The sequence below is a fragment of the Oryzias latipes genome, chromosome 15 (assembly GCF_053564925.1).
Source record: "Oryzias latipes strain Hd-rR chromosome 15, Olatipes_Hd-rR_3.1".
Lineage (NCBI taxonomy): Eukaryota > Metazoa > Chordata > Actinopteri > Beloniformes > Adrianichthyidae > Oryzias > Oryzias latipes.
Genome location: NC_136251.1, coordinates 32,205,443 through 32,214,790, shown reverse-complemented (window position 1 = coordinate 32,214,790; position 9,348 = coordinate 32,205,443). Strand labels below are relative to the sequence as shown.

General features: G+C 51.0%; 1 protein-coding gene across 13 annotated transcripts in view; it reads left to right on the top strand.

Annotated features, from left to right (window-relative positions):
- The first annotated feature begins 5,038 nt into the window (after window positions 1-5,038).
- sorbs1 (sorbin and SH3 domain containing 1) overlaps window positions 5,039-9,348 on the top strand; it is a 36,481-nt gene continuing 32,171 nt past the window's right edge. For 3 of the 13 annotated variants that reach the window (XM_078932137.1, XM_078932154.1, XM_078932130.1), the window contains exon 1: window positions 5,073-5,166. The gene's annotated coding sequence lies outside the window, so the exon portion shown is untranslated. Of the gene's footprint in view, window positions 5,167-7,452; window positions 8,131-9,348 lie in introns of those variants that run through there. The other 10 variants (XM_078932135.1, XM_078932128.1, XM_078932123.1 and 7 more) reach the window with 7 other exon arrangements.

Below are 9,348 nucleotides of genomic sequence, written 5' to 3'. Positions count from 1 at the left end.
CTGTCCAACAGCTAGGCAGGCAGATGAGAGCTGAGGGCCTCTTGTGTTGGACATATTTTACTTTAACAAGAGGGGTTATTAATCTTCAGACAAACCAAAGGTATGTCTGAATAAACCCCTTTTGTAATTGAGGCCAAACTTTATTAATTTCAATCATGTCTGAAAATCTTTGGTGTTGGACCGGACGGAAAAGGAAAGGAGGGAAGAAGAGAGAGGGACGTTAGAGAGGGGGGGTGATAGTGAGAGGGGGGGGTAAGACCATGAAGCAGCATAGAGCAGACAGGTTTACTGGTTGTTTATCATTACGGTAAGGTTCAAATGTAGTACAAAAAGGGCGGGGCCTGTTCGCACACACTCAAATGTTATCAACACACCTGCTAGCTGCAAAAAATGTCCACCTGTCGACATGCACACAAAACAGGTAGTGTTCCCACATGCATACCTATGCCTTAAAACCAACTAGTGTGAAATCTTTCATTCATTCAATCATGCACCTGTGCTCAGGTGAGTGTTTATGTTCTTCAAAAATGGATGGTGGAATGTGAAAAGAAGGAGGAGGAGCGCCCAGCCACCCCCACACCCAGACTCCCGCCGCAGCGGCAGCCGGAATCCCCCCCACGCCACACGGGAACCGGCCGGGAACAACCGCCCCCCGGGCGACCAAGACCGCCACCCAGGCCAGGGCCAGCAGGACCGCCGCGAGGCCCCCAGAGCCAGAGAGCAGGGAGGCGTGGAGGGAAAGAGAGCGCCGCCCCAGCCCAGCCAGGAAAGCAGCCCCCCCGCCGCGCCGGAAGAGCCCAACGCAGGGCCCCACCGGAGAAGGACGCCCACAGCCCCAGACGAGCACCCCACCACCAACCAGGAGTTCCGGGCATCCCCCGCCCCAACCCCAGGTACGAGCCAGGACCCCCCAAGGGAGACCCGCTCCGCACTCCAGGCAGCCACCCACCCGGCCCACGGTTGGTCCAGGGAGGAGCAAGGCAGGGGCCCGCCGCCCCCGCACAGGAGGGGGGAACCCCGGGGAAAAAAGGGTGGCCCACAAGGGGTGTTATAAATATGGCCCGACCAGGCTCGGCCATGTTGGAAGTTTGGCGGGGCCCAGCGCCCAGGGGCAAGGACCAGGACCTACCCCCAGGGACACGAACACCCCCGGCTCAGGTGTAATATGAACCCCCCCACCGTGCGGAGAGAGCACCGCCGGGCCCAGGGAGCCGGCACCCAGGGGACACGGCCGCCGTCGCCAAGGGGCCCGCACCCCCCACCAGGGAAGGGGTAGGGGACAGATGGACCCAGGTCCCACCTTCCTTGCAAAATGTGTGTGCGTGTATGTGTGTTTGAGAGGGTGTGTGTGTGCATGTGTGTGTGTTTATGTTGGAATGTATATATTGAAGGGGGAGGGGTGTGTGTACTTAGGGGGGTGCAGTTAAAATTGGCGAGTAGGGCACTAAGGGGACATCTCCTGATTACTCACAGTGATGTCCCCTCACCCTCCCCACCAAGGGGCCCTAAATGTCTAAGGTGCGGTTAAAATTGGCGGGTAGGGTGCCAGGAGGACATCTGCTGCTTGCTTGCAGTGATGTCCAAGCACCCCCCCTACCAAGGACCCTACATGTCTAAGGTGCAAATAATACCGAAAGAGGGGGAGCCCACTCCATACGGCAACCATCGGAGGGGGGCCACTGCCAAGTAGCCCCCCCCCCCAAGGCGCATCGCAGGCTAGACCCCCCACCCCCTCACCCTAATATGAGGTTATATGAGGAAGGGGGTAAGTTGGGGACAGCTGGTAGACTGTCCCCCGGTGGTCAAACAGCTGTCCCCCAGCCCCCCCCAGCAAAGGGGCCAGGGCCACCCAGCCCACACAGAGAGAGAGGAGCCAGAAAGCGTCGCCCCCCCCGGAGCAAGCCCAGGCCCCCACCCCCAGACGCCGGCCCTAGAGGAGCTCTGGTCAGGCCTTGACGGGACCGAGGAGGCCAACAGGCCGAGGCAACCACTGATTGCCTCAACAAAGACCCCGACCCGTTAGCCCCCCCGACCCGTACCAATAATGGGCCCCCCCTCCCCCCCAGGACGCCCCCCCATAGGACAGGGCCGACAAGCCCCCCACCCCACCCCACCCCAGACCCAGCAGCCGAAGCGGATGACACCCAGAGCGACCGGGGGCCCTGAGAGGGTTGTCCCGTCACGTCCCAGAGCCAGGGAAGGGCCGATCCCAGCCCCAGGTGTGCAGATGGGCAGCCCATCCAGCGCCGCTGGTCCCCCCCCCCGAGCAGGGCCCCCCGCCAACCCCCCCCAGCACAGGCAAAGGGACCACCCCCCCAAGCCAAGCCAGACCACCACCCCACGGTTTTTAACAGAAATAAAAGCTAGAATTGAATATCACTTTGGGTAAAATAAACTTCCAGAAAGACATTGTGGCAAATAGAAATGCACTACAGTTTAAGTTACTTGAAAATGAATTTAAAACAAACAAGGAATTGAAATCACATTTTTAACATTGAATGATAAATGCTGAATGCCTTTTCTTTTGAAGGATGGCACCAAAAAACCTGTGACAATTTAAAATGCAAAGGATTTTGCTTTTATTCAACATTTCATTTTTAAATATGTGTTGAATTGTATGTTTTTATATTGAAGGCTAAATGCATTTTGGTGTGGCGTGATCAAACTGCAAAGTGAAATTTCAAATTAGAATTGAAAATAGGAAGTTCTTCATGAAATGAACTACACGTCCTGTGGTCACTTGGGCCCTTTTTGATATGGGGCAAAAGGAAGGTCAAATCCCCCTAAGGCCCTACGCGTGCACGTACGCGTGCACGTATGGGTGCATGTACGCATGCTCATGCCTGACCGGAGGAACTGATGAAAACAGACGCTACGATTCCAGTGTCTCAGAAACTCCCTCTGCTTCTCTGATCTTCTCCTCCTCTCCGTTGAAACAGACGTCAATCATAATAACATCTACAGAAAATGTTTCTGCTTTAAGGCCCCCCAGAAGAATGAACTGCTGCTTTAGGAGGACTGGATTTTCACACTGAAGTTATTTTCATTCTGCTATTTTTACACATTTCCAAAGTCCCCGTTTCCCGGTTCAGTGATTATAACTACATTTTTAACCGTTTCCCGGCAAAGTGTTCATTTCTATATTGGGTAGAGGAACTCATCTTTTATTTACTCTTTTCCGCATGCTGCCCTTTCCTGACGTTGAGCCCCCGCCACTCTGTATTTCTGCGCACGCCCCTGGTGCTGAGCATCGATGATGATGAATGTTGAAAGAGGAAGAGGCCTCTGATACTTATCCAGAGGAGGATGAGGAGGCCCCGTGATGAAGTTCTGGAACCTCCTCATTTCTTCAAGAATGAAAAATAAATTTTTGATCAGATTAATTTCACAATAGCTTGTTTAAACCATGTTTTCTTCTTCTTTTTTTTTAACTTGTCCTGTCCAACAGCTGAGCAAACAGATGCGAGCTGAAAGCTTCTTGTGTTGGACAGATTTTACTGTTTTATTCATTTTTTGCTATAAATAATTGTTATAAATAATATAGTATGGGATTCATTCATAACAATAATAATAATAATAAACTTTATTTGTATAGCACCTTTCAAGCTAAAAATCACAAAGTGCTTCACAGTAAAATACAATAAAACACAGTAAAACACAGAATACAGAGAAAATTAAGAAAAAGCTATTCTAAAAAGATATGTTTTTGTTTTTGCTGCTTTTTAAAAGAAAACACTGAGTCTGTAGATCTGAGGCTGAGAGGAAGGGAGTTCCAGAGCGATGGAGCCACTGCTGCAAAGACTCTGTCACCTTTAGTCTTTAACCGGGTTCTCTTAACAACCAGCAGACCCTGGTCACATGACCTCAGGGACCTGTACGGCTGCAAAAGGTCGTTCTATAGACCGGTGCCTGGCTATTGAGTGCTGTGTGTGTTAAAACCAGGATTTAAAATGCACTCTGTGGCGGATGGGGAGCCAGTGCAGCTGGATTAACAACAGGGCGACGTGTGAAAACTTAGATGATTTAGTTAAAAGCCTTGCAGCAGCGTTCTGGACAACCTGGAGCCGTTCTAAAGATCTTTCGCTCAAGCATGTGAAGATGGAGTTGCAATAATCAAGACGAGATGGTATAAAAGCCTGGATCAGCATCTCCAACTCAGAACGTGACACAATTGGACTCAGCTTTGCAATGTTTAAGATGATAAAAACAAGAACGAGCAACTGACCCGACATGAGAGTCGAGGGATAAAACCGGGTCTAGAGTCACCCCGAGGTTCCTGACAGACGGCTTGATAGAGGAAGCAAGTGGACCAAACCACTGGACTATCTGGGGGAGGCAGCTGTCAGGAGCACAGACTAGAACCTCAGTTTTAGCTTCATTTAGTTGGAGAAAATTATCCTTCATCCAACTGTTGACTGAATCCAGACACCTGCATAAAATCTGTATTTTAAAAACATTATGGGGTTTAAAAGACACATAAAGCTGAATATCATCAGCATAAAAATGATGAGAAATATCGTTAAAAGAACTTAAAATGTACTGCAAAGGCAGCAGATATAAAATGAACAATAAAGGTCCCAAAACTGAGCCTTGTGGGACACCAGAAGTGAGGGAGGAGTTAAGCATGCGAAAGCTAACTTCTCTACACGCTGGCAAGAGTGACACAGAAAAAGATAAGTAAAAAAAAACATTGATGATTAGAAATAAAAATGTCCTCACAATAAATAGTCAATATGTGCACCTAATGGAAAAACAAGACCGAGTGTGCCACCTTTAACGTGTGGACCCAGACACATGCTGAATAAAATGAAAAGAGACTCTGAAACCTCTGGGAAAGAGGTCAGAGTCATCATTAATATGGATGTTAAAATCACCAACCATGATCAGGTTAGACAGCTTCATAGTGGAGGATAAGAAGTCGCTGAATTCATAATAATTCAACCTCATAAACTATCATAAATGATCTTTGGCTTCGGGGTGGGGGTGGGGTTCTCCATGAGACCAGGCTGAGGCTTTTATTGTGAAGGGGCAGCTGTGACGCCGCGCTCTTTACGCAGCGAAACGCCACTGACGGGACGCAGCGCGGAGGCGCCGCGGCGCGGACACGCACGATTGTGTCCGCAGTGGAGCGCGCGCAGCCCAACGCTGGAGCCCCAACGCGCACACGTAAGTGTGGATGCTGCGTGTTTCATCCGGTACTCGGTCCACGCAGAATCATCCAGACCTGCTCAGTCCGGCCCTCTGGGAGGTTCGGAATCGCTCAGAGATGTTTGTCGCCTTTAAAAACTGTCCCGGAGTCGTGGTTCCGTGATGTCTCTGGCTTTGGGACAAGCCCGGGACCGTCTGAGCCGGAACCGAAGCTTTGCTGACTCCACAGAACCCTGAATGCGCAGAACATTCTGGTTCTTTACTTTGAAGGCTGTGAGTCCCGCGCAGGCTGACGCGGTCCTGATGGGATGCATCCTATGCGGCATGGAGGTCCGGAAGCGCGCGCCACAGCGGCGTCCTCAGACGGGAGCCGGGATGTTCATGTTAAGTTTGACATGAAGAACACCTGATCATCCGGGTTCCTTCCTGGTTCCCTCCCGGGTTCCTGCTGACCTTCAGACAGGCTGCATGGAGACTCAGGGCAGCACATCAACTTGCTCCATCATGAGTTTCTTGGTGCAGCAGATATTTTCATCCTTCTCTTTGGATGAACTGACTTCAACCTCAGGAGGGAAAATCCCATCTTTCCAGAAGGAGAAGCTCCTCCTTCCCATGTTTTCATTCATGCTTTTCTTCAGAGGATCAGAGAAATGTGACACTGAAGAATCCCTATAAAATATTCACCCCACACAAATAATGAATGCTGCTGCTCAGAGACGCCGCAGTCTGCAGTCCGACGGACCGTGGTGGTTTTGTCAGTGGAACGTCCTTCTGGGCTGGACGTTGTCCCATGAGGACGGGACATCCCGGCATGTCTCTGTAGCAGAGGACATGGGGCCTTTTGGGGGTCTTGGACCTCCTGCTGTCAGGATCTAAAGAAACCCGACCTGTGGGTCTCATGTTTGGTTCTGCTGGGATGGGTTCTATCAGACCTGTGGGTCTCATGTTTGGTTCTGCTGGGATGGGTTCTATCAGACCTGTGGGTCTCATGTTTGGTTCTGCTGGGTGTTGGGCTCAGACAGGTTGACTTCGTTTGCAGTTTTCCATTTTTCTTCTTCTTTCTGGTCTCAGGAGCTTCTGGAACAAACGTCTTCACGGTTGTTTTAGGCAGCAGCTCCTCCAGAGAAGAACTCGCGGTTCTGTTTCTTTTCTGGTCCTATGGACTCTTCAGATTCGGTTCTGGAGATGCCGTCCAGCGGGGCGGCACATGTTCCTGTGGAGCTGCAGGGGGGGGTTATCAGGTGTTGTGACCACGATCCCTGAGGTCAGACGGGTCAGCATGAATTGATCTGATCCACTTCAGACTAAAAGCGCTTTATGGCCCTAGATTCCGTGATTGTCTGGACAGACGAGTCTTTATCTGACCGGATGTTTACGTTGACGCGGCGTCTTCTCCGGTGGACGCAGCAGCCCACATGGAAAAGCCCCCCACCACGTCTGGGAATGACTGGAGGCTTGGGGTCGGACCCGTGTTCTGTCTGCAGGGCTTCTGTCTTCACTCCCTGTTTGTGTTGCCATACGCCGCTTAGCAACCCACCCCTCTCCCCATCGCCTGCATTAGCTGAAGTGGGCGGTGAAGCCCCCCCGATCACAGCCACATGTAAACAAAGAGCATTTCTGCTGTGGAGATGCCCCCCCGACGCTGGAGGTAGAATGATGATGGAGGGCAGCAGCATCCAGGCAGATGTCTCTGTCAGACGGATGGATCCGATGCTGGGTGCTGTGAACACTGACATGGGGGGGCGGTATCTGTAACCTGACGCCCACTGAGCATGATCCGGGGTGAGACTCGGCCCATCAAACTCCGCCCACATTCCTGAAGCGGACAGATGATGGATCCCGGCTCCTTTCACATCAGGATGCCTTCAGGGCTCTTAAAATGGCTGGATTATCGCAGCGCTGTTTATGTTGGTGTTTAGCCGCCATATCCTATGACTCAATTGTCGAGTGGTCCTGTCACACAGGCGCTCCCAGTTATTTTAGGGATGGCGCTCACCGCCTGCAATCCTGGGTGGGGCTGAGGAAATGCTTTCTGCGCTCAGACACCAAACTGAACTCTAATGCTGCTGATGCTCGTTAAGCCGCCGCCGCTCATCCACGCGTCAGTCATGATGTCCTCTTCTCATTTGGAGCCATGAGCAGCAACACACACCTCATTCCTGGAGTCTTGCTCCTAAGAGTCCATCACTTGGGGGGGGGGGGGGGGGGGGGCTGTCAGCTTGATCACATTCTTCTCATGCTGACTCCAAAAGCCCAGCACCCCCGCTGTAAGCAGCTCCTCCCAATCCCCGGCGCTGTCCTGCAGGCAGCAGCTGCTGGGGCCCCCCAGGATGTTTATAGGCCCCAGCTAGGGTCCCGTCCCCTGAACGCCTGCACTGTTCCTGTCACAGCCAGAGGTGCTGTGCTCAGGGGGGCATCCCGCCGTGGCCTCAGGCTGCGTTACATTCATTTCCTTTTATGCTGCAGTTGTTTGAAAGGAACCTGAAATAGCTCCACGGCAGGAATGTGTCCACTTCCAGGCTGCTGTCCTGCGTGGAAGCTGTTTATGGAAGACAGTGGAGAGGCTCGGTGGGGGTCTCCTCTTAATTAGAGGGGGGAGATAAGATATGCTCAGCAGAGGGCCTTTCTAGCCATGTTTGGAGCTGTTTCTGGGATCCACACGGCGCTGGAAAGCGTCTCCGCTCTCTGGCGTTTGTTGACAAAGCAGTAGTCAAACAGTGTTACGTAACGGCGCCTCCTCTGTCCATAGTGCAGCTGAGCGGCTGGTGAGAGCTCTCTGTGTCAACAAAGCTGATGTCAAAGCTGCTCCTGAACGCCTCACAGAAGGATCCAGTGCAGGACATTTGTCACTCTTCAGCTAACGCTGCTTCTGTTTGGGCCGGAGAATAGAAACATTCAAACCTGCATCACGCCAGCGTGTCCAAATAAGGACGTTTACGGCTGCCGGTAAACTTTTCTGTAAGTTCAGGAGCTAAAGTTCAGGTAAGTGGAGATCGTTTGTCTTCAGAGCTTAAAGGAACTTTCCGAATGTACATCTGTGGAATCTGAGCAGAGTTTTCACCAGGAGCCCGACCGGAACCAAGCCCAAACCGTCGGAATGTTTCTGCTAAGATGTCAGCTGACCACTAAACTATACAGTATGCAGGGTTAGACCCTCATCTGACCTCTGACCTGTGAAGACCCTAGTGCTTCATTCTGCCTCCATCCTGGTTCTTCAGTTTCAGTAGAAAACTGAGACGTTTGAGAGCTGATGATGGAGGTTACCGTGGAAACATGGTTTATCTGTCCAAGTCTCTGTAAAATCATTTACTTTGATATTTTTTGTTGGGGGGCCAGCTGAGCCCCGCCCCCCCTGATAGGGCTGAGGGTGAGATGTGGTTTTCTCCGTAATCTGGTGTTATCTGTCTCCATCGTTGCTCTTGTCCTGTCACAGGAGGAACTCTGACATTTTCCTGATCACGGATCATCAGCTCATCCAGAGCACGCGTGTGTCTCTATATGGACATTTAGTTAAAGCTGACAGTTAAACAGGATAAATGTGTAAAAGACAGAACCAGGGGGGCAACAGAACCTCAAATCAGAACAAGAGGGGAAAAACAACAGCAGCAAATGAACCAAGGAATGAATTAAGACTGACCCATCCATCCACTCTTCCTTCCTTCCATCCATTTATCCATCCATCCATCCACTCTTCCTTCCTTCCATCCATCCATCATCCATCCATCCATCCATCCACTCTTCCTTCCTTCCTTCCTTCCATCCATCCATCCATCCATCATCCACTCATCCACTCATCCATCCATCCATCCATCCATCTACTCTTCCATCCATCCATCATCCACTCATCCATCCATCCATCCATCCATCTACTCTTCCATCCATCCATCATCTATCCATCCATCCATCCGTTTCCCTCTCAGAGTCATGGCTCCTCCCAGTCTCTTTCCATATAAAGGGAGCTGTTCTGTTACTTTAACCTCTAACTCATTTTTTGTAGAAATATTCAAGATACTTCATGGATTTGGATTCATTCATTTTTCTTATAGTGTATTTTTCCTAAATATTCATCCCAATAATTGTCTTTCATTGGATCTACTAGCAGACGGTTAGGCTAACACAGGTACTGAGGGCTGATGGGAGGCGGAGTCCTGTTTGGAAAGAGGCAGACGCCCTCTAGTGGTGGGCGTGACACTTGCTGGT